Here is a 14,372-nt window from a genome sequence, read left to right on the forward strand (position 1 = left end):
TATGATAAAAATTGACAATGATCTCATGCTGCATCATAGTACCCTTCCTAATTAAAAAAAAAAAGACTTTTAAGTTAAAAATTAAACCCACATTCTCCAGCAGTATCTGGATTTGTTTGGTGATCTGTCTTCAGTGGGAATGAAGAATGGTGTATTCTTCATTGTTCTGGGACCTTTTTAAATTTCCACACCCGTATGTTCAACAAGCATTGATGCACTGTGGTTTGCAGTGTCGATGAAACCTCTGACTGCAATTCTTTTTTCCAATCGAATTGAAAAAAGATCTTTTCCCTACAATTATAGCTCATTGTTCCACAAAGACTCTTCCCCAAGAAACATGAAACAATTAATTCACCCTGCCAAACACAGCAGAAAGGTAATACTTTTTTTAAATATCAAATCAGTCCAATTTCATTTAGACTTAAATGATGTTTCTGGCCCCTCTTCATGTAGATACCTCTGCAGTCAATTAGCATTGTCACTTTTAATCTTCTGTAGTCAGATCCTGGTCATTTCCCATTAGAGTTCTATTAAATAGACTCTTATGGCCTGGCTGAACTTACTGCAGTGCAGTGTCTGTAGAAAGCAGGCCAACCATCATTATGCAGCTGGCATTTACTAAAGGTTAGATATTACCAATAACCTTAATCACAAATTAAGCTACATTGCTTGAAAATTTACTCCTGGATTTCCTTGCCACCAAACCTAAATGCCCCCGGTATACTCAGGCTGTGCCTAGGTGAAAAAGCACCTGAATTATGCATCTCATCTCAAACTACTTTAAGCTCCATGGCCTTTGAGTCAAGATCCAAAAATCCTGGAGCTGTCAGGGGCAGAAGAGCCAGCATCTAAGTGCAGAGATGCAAGTGTGCTCTACCTAAAAAGAAGGGAGGGACATATTGGCCTCAGGAAAAGAGAGTCCTATCTCATTGTGCTTTAGTCAGTCCACTTGAGTCCTGCAAATAAAACAACAATGAAACCTTGGAGAATACATACAGAAGAAATAATATATGCTAAGTGGAAATACAGGGCAGATTTAGAATAATTCAAAACACATGGCAGATAAAAAATAACGTTCCCTAATAGAGAAAGCAACATGCCATGTGTCAGAAAATGTGGCTTCCACATACCGGCACTAACTGATGATTTGACCTTGAAAGAACCACCTAATTCCAAAATGCCTCTGGCTTTGGAAGTCCCTGGTTAAATATAAATTAAAATGGGATACATGACAAGTGGCTATAGGTGATTAACACATGCCATCTCATTAGGAGAATTGGAACCTAGATATGAGATGTATAATAGAAGACAAAGGAGATCGGCAGGTATGGTCCTCTTCACCTGGGCTGATGCCCTTTATGGAGTGGCTTCAGTGGACAGGTCACTGCTAAGTCCTACGAACAGAGAGGCTTAACTGAAAAACAGCTATATCTACTACACAGCTTTGTGGCAGCCAGTCTGAGTGAATACAGACCCTCAGAAACATCGATGCAAACTATCTATGGAGTGCCTGTCCTTTATCCATCTTAGGTCTATTCAATAGCTAATTAAGCACTTATTAGAAAGGGTCCTTACACTCTAAGTCTTAGTACTTTGGAAAGACAAAATCAGGCTAGGTTTGAACAGATGGTCACAGAGAAAAATCATGAAACTCATATCATCGTCTTTCTTTTAGACCAAAGTTCTTAGGCCTTAGTCTAGATTTGGTTCCTTTCCCCAACTTCTAGTTTACAAAGTTCCATAAATTTCCTCCTTAGGTTTCTCAAAAAAAAAAAACTTTTTATGCATAAACTTCTAAAGAGCAATGAGACTCCTCAGTGAACATGAGGATTTGAAGTGCTACTGAATATTTCTAAAAGATTGGAGCATCTTTGGTCTATTATACCAGAAACTCAAAGCCAAAAAAAAAAAAAAAAGGCTCCAAAAATAGTCCTGCTGGATATAGTTAATGAAGAGCTAAGAGTAATTTGTAATTGGCCTAGTAGCAAATGCTTGCTAAGAACTTGAAAATTTTTTTTTATTTGTAAATAAAATTTCTGAAAATATCTGTGTCCTATAATCTTTCCATCAAGATGTTTTTTCAAAAAGCCAAGACAAATCAATCTAACAGAGCCATCTCTAAACACTTTAATGTACTGAGGCTGATGGCAGAGGTGAAAAAAGAGTGTTTCTGAAATTGTCAGAGAAAACTTTTTAGAGAACACCTAAGTTAGATGTTAAAGAGTGGGAAAAAGTCAAATTGAATGAAAAGAAGAGGAAAATCATTTCCTGGAGGCAAGACTCTTTCTGGTGACACTGACAGGAGTACTGATCCATCTACCTGTCACAAAATTCAATACAGAAGCAATAAAAGGCCTTTGGGACAACATTTCCTCACATTTAAAATAAAAATAGCTTTGCTGAGTACCAGGGATACGGTTACCAAACAACAGTATTCAATGAACATTGTGAATAAAAACAAGGAAGATTATTTTAATACCACAACAATATCAGTGCCACCTATCTGAGGAATGGTACCCCTGCAACTTTCCTCTATTTTATCCTGTATAAGTTTAGATCCACTGAGAAACAGATGCTCAAATATGATTAGATATGCAAGAAATTTATTAAGGCAAATACCTGTGAGAGAAAGGGAGGGAGCTGAGATGCTAGAAGAGCTGTCAGCTATAATACAAGTTTGACCCTGTGTGAAGGAGGGAGAGGAAAGAAGGAAGATCTGATGAAAGCATGATATAGTGAAGTTCTAAGGAAAGTTTAGCAAGACCATCAAATTCCTCAAGTGAAGGACAGCTTTCAGAAAAGTCACATATCTTCTTAGCACAGGCCTGCTCTAGTGTATCCTGTGTTGAATTATTGTCTGGGAGCATCCCACAGGAAGCCTGGCCTCTGTACAAACTTAGACATGGGTTTCACAGAGTAGCGAAGGTCCTTGTTTAATCACCACTTCCTTCTGTTGGAAATCTGAGGCATTTTCTCCTGGTCACCATAATCATGAAATTAGACTGGGTCTTACCATAAACCTTGGGCCACATGTGACTTGTTCTGAATTTTGGCACAAAGGGTTAATAGTAGTAATGCATAGTACTGATAAGGTTCTATGTATATGCATAATACCACCAGGAAGAAAACATTGTCATGTTAATCTTGTAGGTGAAGAAAGATAGTTGACACAATTAGTAGGATAAGAACAGAGAAACTCAAGGACCTGGATATCTCTCAAACTCAGATCCTTTGTCTCTACATCCTGCCTGCTTCCCACTACACAAAAGATCAGGAGTAGAACATCCATTTTCTAAGTTAGTGAACAGTTCTAAGAATAGTAAATAATCAAGGTAATCATATAAATTATCAACAATGTCAGATGTTTATGAAATGGAAAGGAGTATTACTAATAATTCCATCAGAGCAGCAATACTTTCGTCCCTGGCATTTTCCTCACTTCAGTTTATAATCACGAATTTTCCATGGACAGAAACATAAGATCAATCCTACACAAAGCACCAACATACCTAGGAAACACCTACAAGAAGAATTACTCTAGGCTCAGAAAGAAGTGTCTGAAGTTCCCTTCTCACTCCAGCATTTTTTCCCAAGGAACAAATCAGATCTTCTGAGCCCCCAGTTCCATCAAAGTACTTGGAACTTCTGACCTATATTTAGAAGATTTGTTTAGATTATAATTACAGGTTAAATTTCACATTTATTTATCATCTTTGTCATCAACCCTACATTTCATTTGCAGATGGCTATTTGTCTACAGTATCTTATTTACTTAATTGATTGCCTATCTCAGTTATCAGAGTAATTATTTCTCTCAAGTGGCAGAAGAGCATACTTTGTTCCTATGCTCTACTCTAGAAAGCAGGGCTGGCTGCTCGGAATAGTTCAATGTCTTATAAAAGTAAAGAAACTGAAACTTTGCTCTAGAAACTTTCAGGCAAGGTACATGTTCTTTACAACTTTGCCAATTTCATCTTTTCCTCATTACATAATTTGTACACAGGAAGAGGTCTTGCTGAAGTCAAAGTCAATCAAATATTTTAGGGAAAGCATGGTTATCATAATTGTCTTCCAATGTGTTTTGCATGTTTCCCTTCCCTTAGTGATCATTAATTTAATTTTATTATTATTATTCTTATACTGAGGGTACATTGTGACATTTACAAAAGTTCTTGCAGTATACTATAGTTTAATTCGCTGCCTCCATTATTCTCCTTTCTTTTTTGTTCTTATTTTTCATTATGTTATTTTCTTATTTTTCCCATTTATTTCTTTTATTGTTGGACTGGGGATACACTGTGGTATTTACAAAAGATCTTAAAATGTATCATAGCTGAATTCACCCTCTCTATCATTCTTCTTTATCCCCCCTCCCCTATTCCTGGAATAGTTTCAACAGGTCTCATTTTTCCATTTTCATAATGAGTACATAATATTGCCACAATATATAAATTTTATTTCTTGCTATTAATGATTTTACAAACAGTAGGAGTTTCTACTCTACAACTGCATGACAAAAGGTCTTTTAAGTGCAACCACAGATATATTCTGCCTTTACATCAAGCTTCTGAACTGGTAGTTGACTGACTTGAGCCAGTTACTCTCAGCTTTCACTGTATTAATGACACCAAGCAAATCCAAGGTCCTTTTCATTGTGATTGCAGTCATTTTTCTTCACCACTTGAGATGGTGCATACGCTAGTGCTATTCCTTCTCCCTCTATTGCACTCCAGTTCCACAGAGGACAGTTTTGGAAGCCATGATGCTATAGCATGCCAGGAGTTATCAACATTGTTCTTCCTACCCACAGTGGTCTCCCTTTTCTGACCCAGACAGGAAGTGATTTGAGTTTTGAAACCTTTCCTGTGGATCTTCTTTTTTTAGGAAAGCTGGCAAAGAAATTTTTCATAAAAATTGTTCTACCTTTGAAAATGTTCCATTTAATTCATTTGCCCATTTCTTCACTAGGTCATTGATTTCTTTGGGACTTTAGTTTTTTGAGCTCCTTGTATATTCTGGTTATTAATCTCTTGTCAGATGTGTAGCTGGCAAAGATTTTCTCCCATTCTGAGAGCTGTCTTTTCATTCTGGTGACCATTTCTTTTGTTGTGCAGAAGTTTTTTTGTTTCAGGTAGTCTCCTTTGTCAATCATTTATCTTAGTTGCTGAGTCATTTGAGCTCTACTGAGGAGGTCCTTGCCTATACCTATTAACTCCAGTGTATTCCCTGCTTTTTGTTACAGTAGCTTCAAAGTTTCAGGTCTTATATTAAGGTCTTTAATCCACTTTGAGTTGATAATTTTACACATAAAAAAATGTTCAACATCCATGGCCATAATGGAAATGAAAATCAAAACCACACTAAGATTCCACCTCAGTCCTGTTAGAATGGCATTAAGAACACAAACAACAAATGTTGGTGAGGATGAGGGACAAATGAACCTTCATACACTGCTGGTGGGAATGTGTGCTAGTACAACCACTATGGAAAACAGAATGGAGGCTCTTTAAAAATCAAAAAATAGAACTGCCATATGATTCAACAATTTTACTCCTAGGAATATACCTTAAGGAATGTAAGTCAAGATACAATAAAGGCACTTGCACACTATTCACAATAACCAAGCTATGGAAACAACTCAGATGCCCTACAACTAATGAATAGATTAAGAAAATGTGATATGTATATACATATATATATATGTATATATATGATATTATATATAAATGTGATATTATATATACATATATATATATATAATGGAGTTTTATTCAGCCATAAGAAGAATGAAACCATGTTATTTCAAGGTAAATGGAGGCAATTGGAGAAAATCTTATTAAGTGAAGTAAGCCAGACTCAGAAAGACAAAGGCCATATGTTTTCTTTCATATGTGGAAGATAGACACAATACAAATATAACCAATATGAAAAACAGGTCATGCTAAGGGGGGTTACTAACTGGAGAAGGAGGATAAAAGAAATAAATAAGAAGGTGAGTATGGGCTGGCAGAGTGGTTCAAGTGGTAAGAGTACCTGTCTAGCAAGCACGAGGCCCTGAGTTCAAACCCAGTAACACCAAAAAAGTTTAAAAAGTAAAATGGTGAATATAGTTGATGTACTTTCTATACAAGAATGAGTATAGGATTTTAAAACCTGATTGAATCATCATAAGAAGAAGACTAAGGTAGAAAGATGAAAAATAGAGGGCATGAACCAATTTGAGTTAGAATACACATATACATGGAAACCTCACAAAGAAACTCTCTATAGAGCTATCTTAAACAAACAAAAATGCCTTTTTTCCAAAAACAGAAAATAGTATTGTCCAACAGATCCTTTCTTGGGATTGATACCAGTAGGAGGGGAGAGGATATAAGGAAAGAGGCTAAAATGTAGTAGAAATATTATGTACTCATGTGTGAAAATGAAAAAATGAGACCTGTTAAAACTGTTCCAGAAATGGGGAAGAGGGAATAAAGGAGAATGATGGAAAGGGTGAATTCAACTATGATATATTGTAAGAACTTTTGTAAATGTCACAGTGCACCCCCAGTACAACAATTATATAATTAACAATAGATGCATTAAACTATGAAACAAAAAATAGGGTGTCACTTGCATTATCTAATTAAAAAATTATTCTAGTTTGGGTGGTCCTCAAAAAATTCAAGTGCAAGAAGAAGTGCAGGAGATACCACCAGGGAAGTAGGAAAATGATAGAGGGAAAAGAAGGCAGCAAAAAAAGAGGTATATTACTAAGCCCATCAGCAATAATGGAAAACTAGATCTTGATACCATGAGGTAAAGTACAAAAGAACAAGCTTCAGAATTGTCCTGCATAAGTGTTAACTTCCAACAGCCATTGAGGAGGGATCCTCTCAGGATTGTTTATTCCCTGGTAGTTGGAGTTTGCCATGCACATGGACAGCCTGGCCTTCTGCACTTTCAGATGTAGGTACTGGACATTGGAAATCATTCAGAGAACCTTGAAATGCTATAATTTAAGGATATGGATAGGCCACTGACAACATCTGCTGCATTAACACATTGAAGGATGAAACTGTTAAACACTTTTGATTTAAACTAAATGATACAGCTCAATTCTGGCTTGGATTCTGTTGTCTTCTCTCATTACTAGCTCTACACACAAATCCTGGATTTTTCACAAGCCATTTCTTAGATTGATTGTTCATTTCATCTTCACTAAATGTAGTGACGAGAAAGACTCTACCTTTGAAGTCACTTAGGCTGAACTTCAAATACAAGCTCTACTGCTTGTTATGTGTGGTCTTAGACAAGTTTCTAAAACCTAGACAAGACAGTTTTCTTGCCTGTAAATAGGAATAATAATACCTACCTATTAACACTTATTATTATGAATGAAGGCATGGTATAAGGATTCAGAGGTAATTTAGAATTTGCATTGGGGTGATTTTTATTGTTTCCCTATTTTTTAATAAGACCCTTCTGACAACTCTCAAATATACCTAGCTAGATGTATTCTGTCCCTCCACTCCAAGATTCACCTTTTGCCTTCCCAGTACCCCTGGAAGCTGACACTTGTCTCCTGCTGCAGTGGATTCCTATTGGGTTAGTCAATGGGATATAAGGGGGAGAAATCAGGGGACAGGAAGAAATGAGATAAGGGTATGCACATGCCCCCATACCTTCCAAGACATCACAGGTTAGCTGCATTCTTTCTGTTAAAATCATAACTGTTGATGAGTAAATTTTCATATTGCCTCTTTCTAGATTGCAGTAAGCTCTCACTTTCCTTGTTCCTTATGACTTGGGACTGTTACTGTTCCTTTGCCTATGGAAGTGCACTATACTGCTTTCTTAACCACATTTTTGTAAATAATCCCTCTGCAAATTTTCTCAGTTTGGGTGTACCTTCTTGTTTGAGCCTCATTAAAATAGTAAGGGGCATATTTTCTTGCATGGGTTCTACATGTGTGATGAGTATGTGTGTCATGGGGAGAGAAGGACATGCATGTAGATAATAAATCAAGATAACCATAATAAGGTTCATCATTTTCAAGGCACTGCATTTATTGCATTAGGCACACACAAACACACACACACAAACACACGCACACACACACACACACACAAACACACACAGTCATATGCTGGAGATTAGAAAAGAATTGTTGGAAAAGGAGATGCCAAGGTCAGCAGTTCTCAACCTTTTTTGCTCTTAGGAGACAGGCAACTCTTCCATGAATAATGTTCTTTTTTTTAATACCTATTCCTCAGATGTGGTGGTATAGTTTTTGGAACTAGTGTATTTTAAAGAGAGATTTTCAGATTTTTCCATGAAATTCTGAGATTAGCACTTATCTTAAAAATCACTTTTTAAGAAGCTCTCTTTCTCCTACCTAGGCTTTTAAAAATTAAAGTTTTCACTTGAAACTTTTTTTTCCTAAAGAGAAGAAAAGGAAATCATGTATAGTAAAAATATTTGGAGCTTTTGGATCATACATACCTGAATTAAAATCCCAAATTAGCCACTTTTAAAGTTTGATTCAGGGTGCTTTTCAGCACTTGGATTGTTGTAATAATTATTATAAGAATCAAGAGATTTTATGTGCATTGTGTCTTTCATATATTTATTAATAAGACATAATTAAAATGAGATTTGTTAAATACTTGATGAATCCAAAAAAATGCAGCTATCCCTAGGACAGTAGAAGGAGCAGCTGTGCAGAAGCAGGGTCCAAGGGACTTGTAGAGTTCCCTTCCATTTTAAGCAGACTGGGATACAGGTAGATTTGGAGCAAGCACATGGAAATGAAAATGCAAAAGAGAAACTCCAATGTGAAGCAATACAAGTTATACAAGTTACTGTTCTAGACACTGAAAGTCTTTTATTAGGAATATCTAATTCATGATCACTTTCTGCCTTGTTTATGTAAGCATTCCTTTTAGATAATCCTTTTCAGACCCTGAAAGAGCTATGCCCCCTTCTCTGTGTAACCTAGATGCCTGTTACAAGCCTGTGAAAACCACACAGGAAAAGCAAGGAACCACATCGCTGCTTAAAGTGCTAGTCACATGATGGTCCTGTAACCCAGAACTCAGTCTCAGAAGAGGAAATAGGAGGCGAAGATGACTTCCACTGGGATAGTGAACTCAAACATTTTTCGTATTCCTCTATTCAATACAACTATGGCTCCAGTACTCAAAAAGTTGACTTTATGGACTTGGCAAGTATAAGATCACAAAAAATTAGGAAAGTCTAGCTTGAACATTCTATGACTCTAATTACTTTTTATTTTCATAAGGCACAAAAACCCTTTAGAAAAACTTAGTCTCAAATAACCCTAATTTGCAATCTACCTTCTAATAGGCTTAAAGTCCCTGAATATTGTTCAATCTATTAGAAAATAAAATTGCTAAGAACTTTAGACCTAGCCTTTGTGACCTCTGGTCTAACTGAGGCATGACTTCCCATATGCAGGACATAGTTAGCAGCGCAGATATGATTACACAGATCCTGATGAGGAAAACAGTGCAGGAAGTGTGAACAGGTAATTCCTAAAACTAGCTTACTAAACCCTCTGCCTGACATTTTTTCATGCATTACTTTATTGAACCCTCATAACAGCTCTTGTTGGGGAGACATTATTCTTGCTTTGCAAAGGCAAGCTGAGGTAGAATATGACAAATTGAGATTTGATCCTAGAAGTCTTGGGTTGTATAGCCTATGTGCTCCTCCTCATACCATACTACATGTTCCCTCAATAAAAGAACGATTCTTGGAGAAGAGAATTAGAGCCTTAAGAGATAGACACAGTTTGCAAATAACAAAAGAACAGCTGGGTCAAAGTGGAAGGTAGAGTAAAGGGGGATGAAAGCCTCACTCATGTCAAGGTCCGACACATCTCAACAAAGCAACTATTCATCCTCCTATTCAAGTTTGGATTTAAGCAAGCAGTAAAAGAACACAAGAAATCTAGTTGATGATAGTTTGGCATTGCAGGGTGACTGATTCAGAATATTTTAAGAGGGAGAAATGACAAAAATACACCTGCTCCAAAGAATCTCATCAGCAGATAAAAATTCTGCAAGTGGTTGAACCATAGAGGTAGGATCCTTATAGTGACCAAACAACAAAAATTCTTACACAATGCTTGGAACACAGGAGCCTCCAACATTTGTCCTACATCTCAGATTCCTGTTTTCAGACAGCTTCAGAAAAAAAAAAGTTTAAATTAAGTTTGTTGCAGCTGCTCTGTCAGGAACTTACCAAGTACTACAGCCATTGGAGCAATTAAAAAAATTGCACAGAAGGTAATTAAAAGCCTTACTGGTTCTTGCGATTAGACTGACATTTTAAATGCCTCTGGATGTTTTATTGTGCCAATAACCTATTTCCCTCGTCTCCAAGAGAAATACAACTGACATCAGTAATTTATCCAAACACTCTACAGGTAACATGTGCCAAATACAAACCTGCACTAAATTAGGGCCAGAATTCTCCTCTGTGCATTCAGTATGATACATCTTAATGGGGAAAGTGCTATTTGCAAAATCCTTCTATGTGTGTATGCTTTCAGTGTTCATCATACTCTTTGCTTGGTTCCTGAGAACACAGCTTAATGACTGCTCGTACCAGATATATATCAGACCTATGGGTAGGGCCATCATCTCCAATTTTCACATGGTTATACAAATATGGGATCCTGGCTTGCTAGGGTAGGGCTTTTTGTCATTATTATTAAATGATCATGATTTATTGGAGAATGTAAATCCATTAATAAGTTACTCATACCCTCCTCTAGCTTCGGCCCTTGACTCAGGATTAGAAGCCAGGTTTGTTATTTTGATAATACTTTAATGAAAATCTCATCATATGATTGAATTTAGGAAGCTGAATTGACCCAAAGTCTAGGAACTTGAGAACATGTCCTAAAATGGAGCTTACTTTCTCTCAGTTTTCTGTTCTTCTTTTGAGGAATGGTTCTAGGAAAGTTGAAAGCTCTAGGGCAGATGTGCAGATTGATCTTTTCTTGGGAAGGAAAAAAAATCTTACAAACAAACAAACTGGAAAAGAGGAGAAATTAAATTAATGTTGGGCTAGATTATTTCTTTATAATGAGGTGTTGTGGGAAATTATGAGGTAGACTCACTCTCAAAACATCAAAACCCAGCAAAAAGAAAACAATAAACTGCTACTGAACACTAAAAGTAAACCTGTCTTTAAGCACTTCTCTTCAAACTTTATAGGAGAATTATTTTAATCTGCTTTCTTAATTTCTTCCTGTATCATTTATCTTTCTGAGTCTGCTAAGTGATCTGTAACCACTGTGAGTGATTCTTAGCTCTCCTCTGTCCTCCCAGTTGAGCAGCCTTCTGTACTTGTATGTGATGATGTTCTCCAGCTACTTTAGCTTTTCTCCACGGCCCTTACTCCCTCTGAGAATGACACATACAGCACCTCACACCTCATTCTTTGGCTTCAGGCAGCAAAACTGCAGGCTGTTGGGTTTCAAAAAAGAATCTGTATATAGAGAAAAAACAGGTCACCAACAAAGTTAGCCAAAATAAAAAACATCAGATAGTTTTAAAGGTTAAAAATAGATACTTGAATTTTATGATCTGATGGGAAACTGTACAAAGAAAGTATTACAAAAGAAAAACATTAACAATGCTCAAAAGCTGTTAAACAGGAAAGAACATTGTGACAAGTGAGAATGTCACAATGCATAGAAAGATGTACAAGCCAATGGATTAAGATTCCTCAATGCTATTGAGCAGAGTTACTTATAAAGGGCAATGGATTCCCCAGCATTTACGGACAAGAGAGTATAGCCTTCAGGCCTTACAGATCGTGATGACAGTAATCACAGTGAGGAGCTTCCTTTATCAGCTAAATTAATTTCATTTGTAAATATTTATAGAATATTCTTATATATCTTCAATATACTCTTATAACATATTCTTAAGTATATTCTTTATTCAACTGGAGACTGGTAATGTACCTGCTCACATACTAGATGTACACAACTTATACTTAGAAAACAGTCTTAATGCCTAAGTTCATTCTGCTACTTTTAGAGACATTTTGAGAGTTTTGGAAGTATGAGTACTTCACATAAAAGTTACAAACAAGAGAAGGTTGTAAAATCTACTCTTCTAGAACATTTTAAAAAGAAGACAAATCCCAATCAACCCAAGATGATTAATGGAGAGAATACATATAAAATCTTCTTTTATCAGATAGAGTAGAAAAAATACATAAAAGTGAATTTCATTCAGTGAAATGCTCTTTCGGAGAAGCATCCTTTTGACCATTATGATATGAAAAAAAGTTGATTTAAATGGATTCTCTTTTGCTTAACTTAGTGATGTAAAAATATGGAAATCATCTAAGAACAATATAAGAAGAATAACCTTGTTTCTCAAGATACTAGGTGGCCCAACAATGACATAATTTCAGAAAAAGTAATTGAGCTTACTTGATTATGCAGATCAAGAAGAGAAACTGGTGATACTTTCACCATGTCATCTTAAATTTAAATTAGTTAATCAAATCCTTTTTCTCAGGTGTGAAGACAGTAGTCTTTTGTAGAATGTTATCAATGAATAAAGTAAATTTCACAAATGATAATTTATGTCAAAATTTCTAAAAGGTTTGACTCATATTATGTATGTGGGGTTAGAGAAAATGTGCTTGATATAATATATCCCTTTAAACCCACTAGAAGGACAATGTCCAAGATTACATTTTCAATTATTTAATTCTAGACACGTAAATTCCTTACATATGCAGCCTGCAAGGAAATAAGCAATTAAATTTAGAGAAAATGTTTTTAAAAATAATTGCTAACAAGTATTACAATGGGTAAGCAATGCATGCATAAAATGTAGTGTTAGAACTAGGAATGGGTAGAATTCAGAAACACCAAACAGCATATAAATTTGTATCCTTTTGGTATCCATGAAGTAGATCTGAAACAGCATTCTCCAAATGAACAGAACTCATTGTGTGTGTGTGTGTGAAGAATTAATATTAGATGGAACTAGCTTACATGCTTATGGAGGCTGACAAGTCTCAAGATCTGTAGCCAGCAAGCCAGACACACCAGAATAATGCTTACTCAATTAAATTGGATATAAATTAACTATTTCACACTTAAGCAAACAATTTTTTTAAATTTTTATTTATTTGTTTTTTTTGTTTTTGAGATAGGATCTCACTGTGTAGCCCAGGCTGGCCACGAACTTGCAAGCTCCCTGTTTCCACCTCAAGAGTGCCAGGCATACAGGTATGCAACACCATGCAGGGTTATAACCAGAAAATTTCAAAAATCATATGTACAGACATTTGGAACACTTTCTTGTATTTACAGTGCAGTCATACTGAACTACCTGTCACAGAATACAGGTAAGTGTGATATATTCATTAGATACTATATTAAAGAAGTTTTAATATCGGGAATGCTTTCACAAATATAGTACTAGGTGAAGAGGTGGGACACAAAATTTTAAATATGATTTGAAATGGTAAGAATGATGTACTTAGGTATCTCTAAGGAATGAGATAGTGATTTTTCTATCTTTGTGTATTTTCACGTATTACAATTTCTTTACAGAGGTTTGTTCTCTTCCCCAATTAAAGTATGTAACTGATATGTTTTCACTTACATACATATTAATTACCCGTGTTCCAATTTATAGCTTTCTGACCTGTATTATTCTCTTCCTTGATGCCCTTGATTTTTCTGGGGCATCTCTGCACGCATGCTGCTTCCCTGCTCCCTCTTTCCACACAACAGCTAAGTTCTGTTGATACGCGGCGTCTCAGGAGTTTTCCTCTCTACTCCCTCTGCCGCCACCTTAGTCCATGCCCCGATTACTGGATCCCATCTCACCACGCTCAAATGTTCTCTCACTCAGCTTCCACAGTGATCTGCCCAATGCACACATGCCTAAAGCTCTAACGTGTTCTCACCACTGGGTGGGACTCCTTCATGCGACTAACGCCTTTTGTAAGCCTTCCTTTCACTATCTGAACTTTCATTGTGGTTTTTTATCTCCTCTGCACCTTTGCAAGTTCTGCTTCTTCTGACTGAACTGCCCTTGTCATCCTCACTTCCCACAACTCTTATCTTATTTGCCTCACTGAGTCCTATGCTTATCATCAGCCCCTGTGTTAAGCCATCTCAGCTACCTCCAAGGGAGAATTAAATAGATTTCCTCCTGTAATACTTCCCATCGATATATAATTTTATCACTGCCGATTACAAAATATATATGATAAATATATATATAATCTATACATAGATATAAATGTATATAATATATCCATTTACTTACATGTCTTTTGCCTTTAACAAGATATATACTCTCACAGGACAATGATC

The 14,372-nt window shown here is 36.2% G+C and overlaps 1 long non-coding RNA gene across 1 annotated transcript in view; it reads left to right on the plus strand.

The window, feature by feature from the left end:
- The window catches only part of LOC141422554 (uncharacterized), a 122,536-nt gene extending 109,241 nt beyond the window's left edge, over nt 1-13,295 (plus strand). Inside the window, exon 5 of the long non-coding RNA XR_012447184.1 lies at nt 13,199-13,295. This is a non-coding gene — a long non-coding RNA (uncharacterized lncRNA). The remainder of the gene's footprint in view (nt 1-13,198) is intronic.
- Nucleotides 13,296-14,372: the final 1,077 nt, after the last annotated feature.

Source organism: Castor canadensis, chromosome 4, assembly GCF_047511655.1.
Source record: "Castor canadensis chromosome 4, mCasCan1.hap1v2, whole genome shotgun sequence".
Lineage (NCBI taxonomy): Eukaryota > Metazoa > Chordata > Mammalia > Rodentia > Castoridae > Castor > Castor canadensis.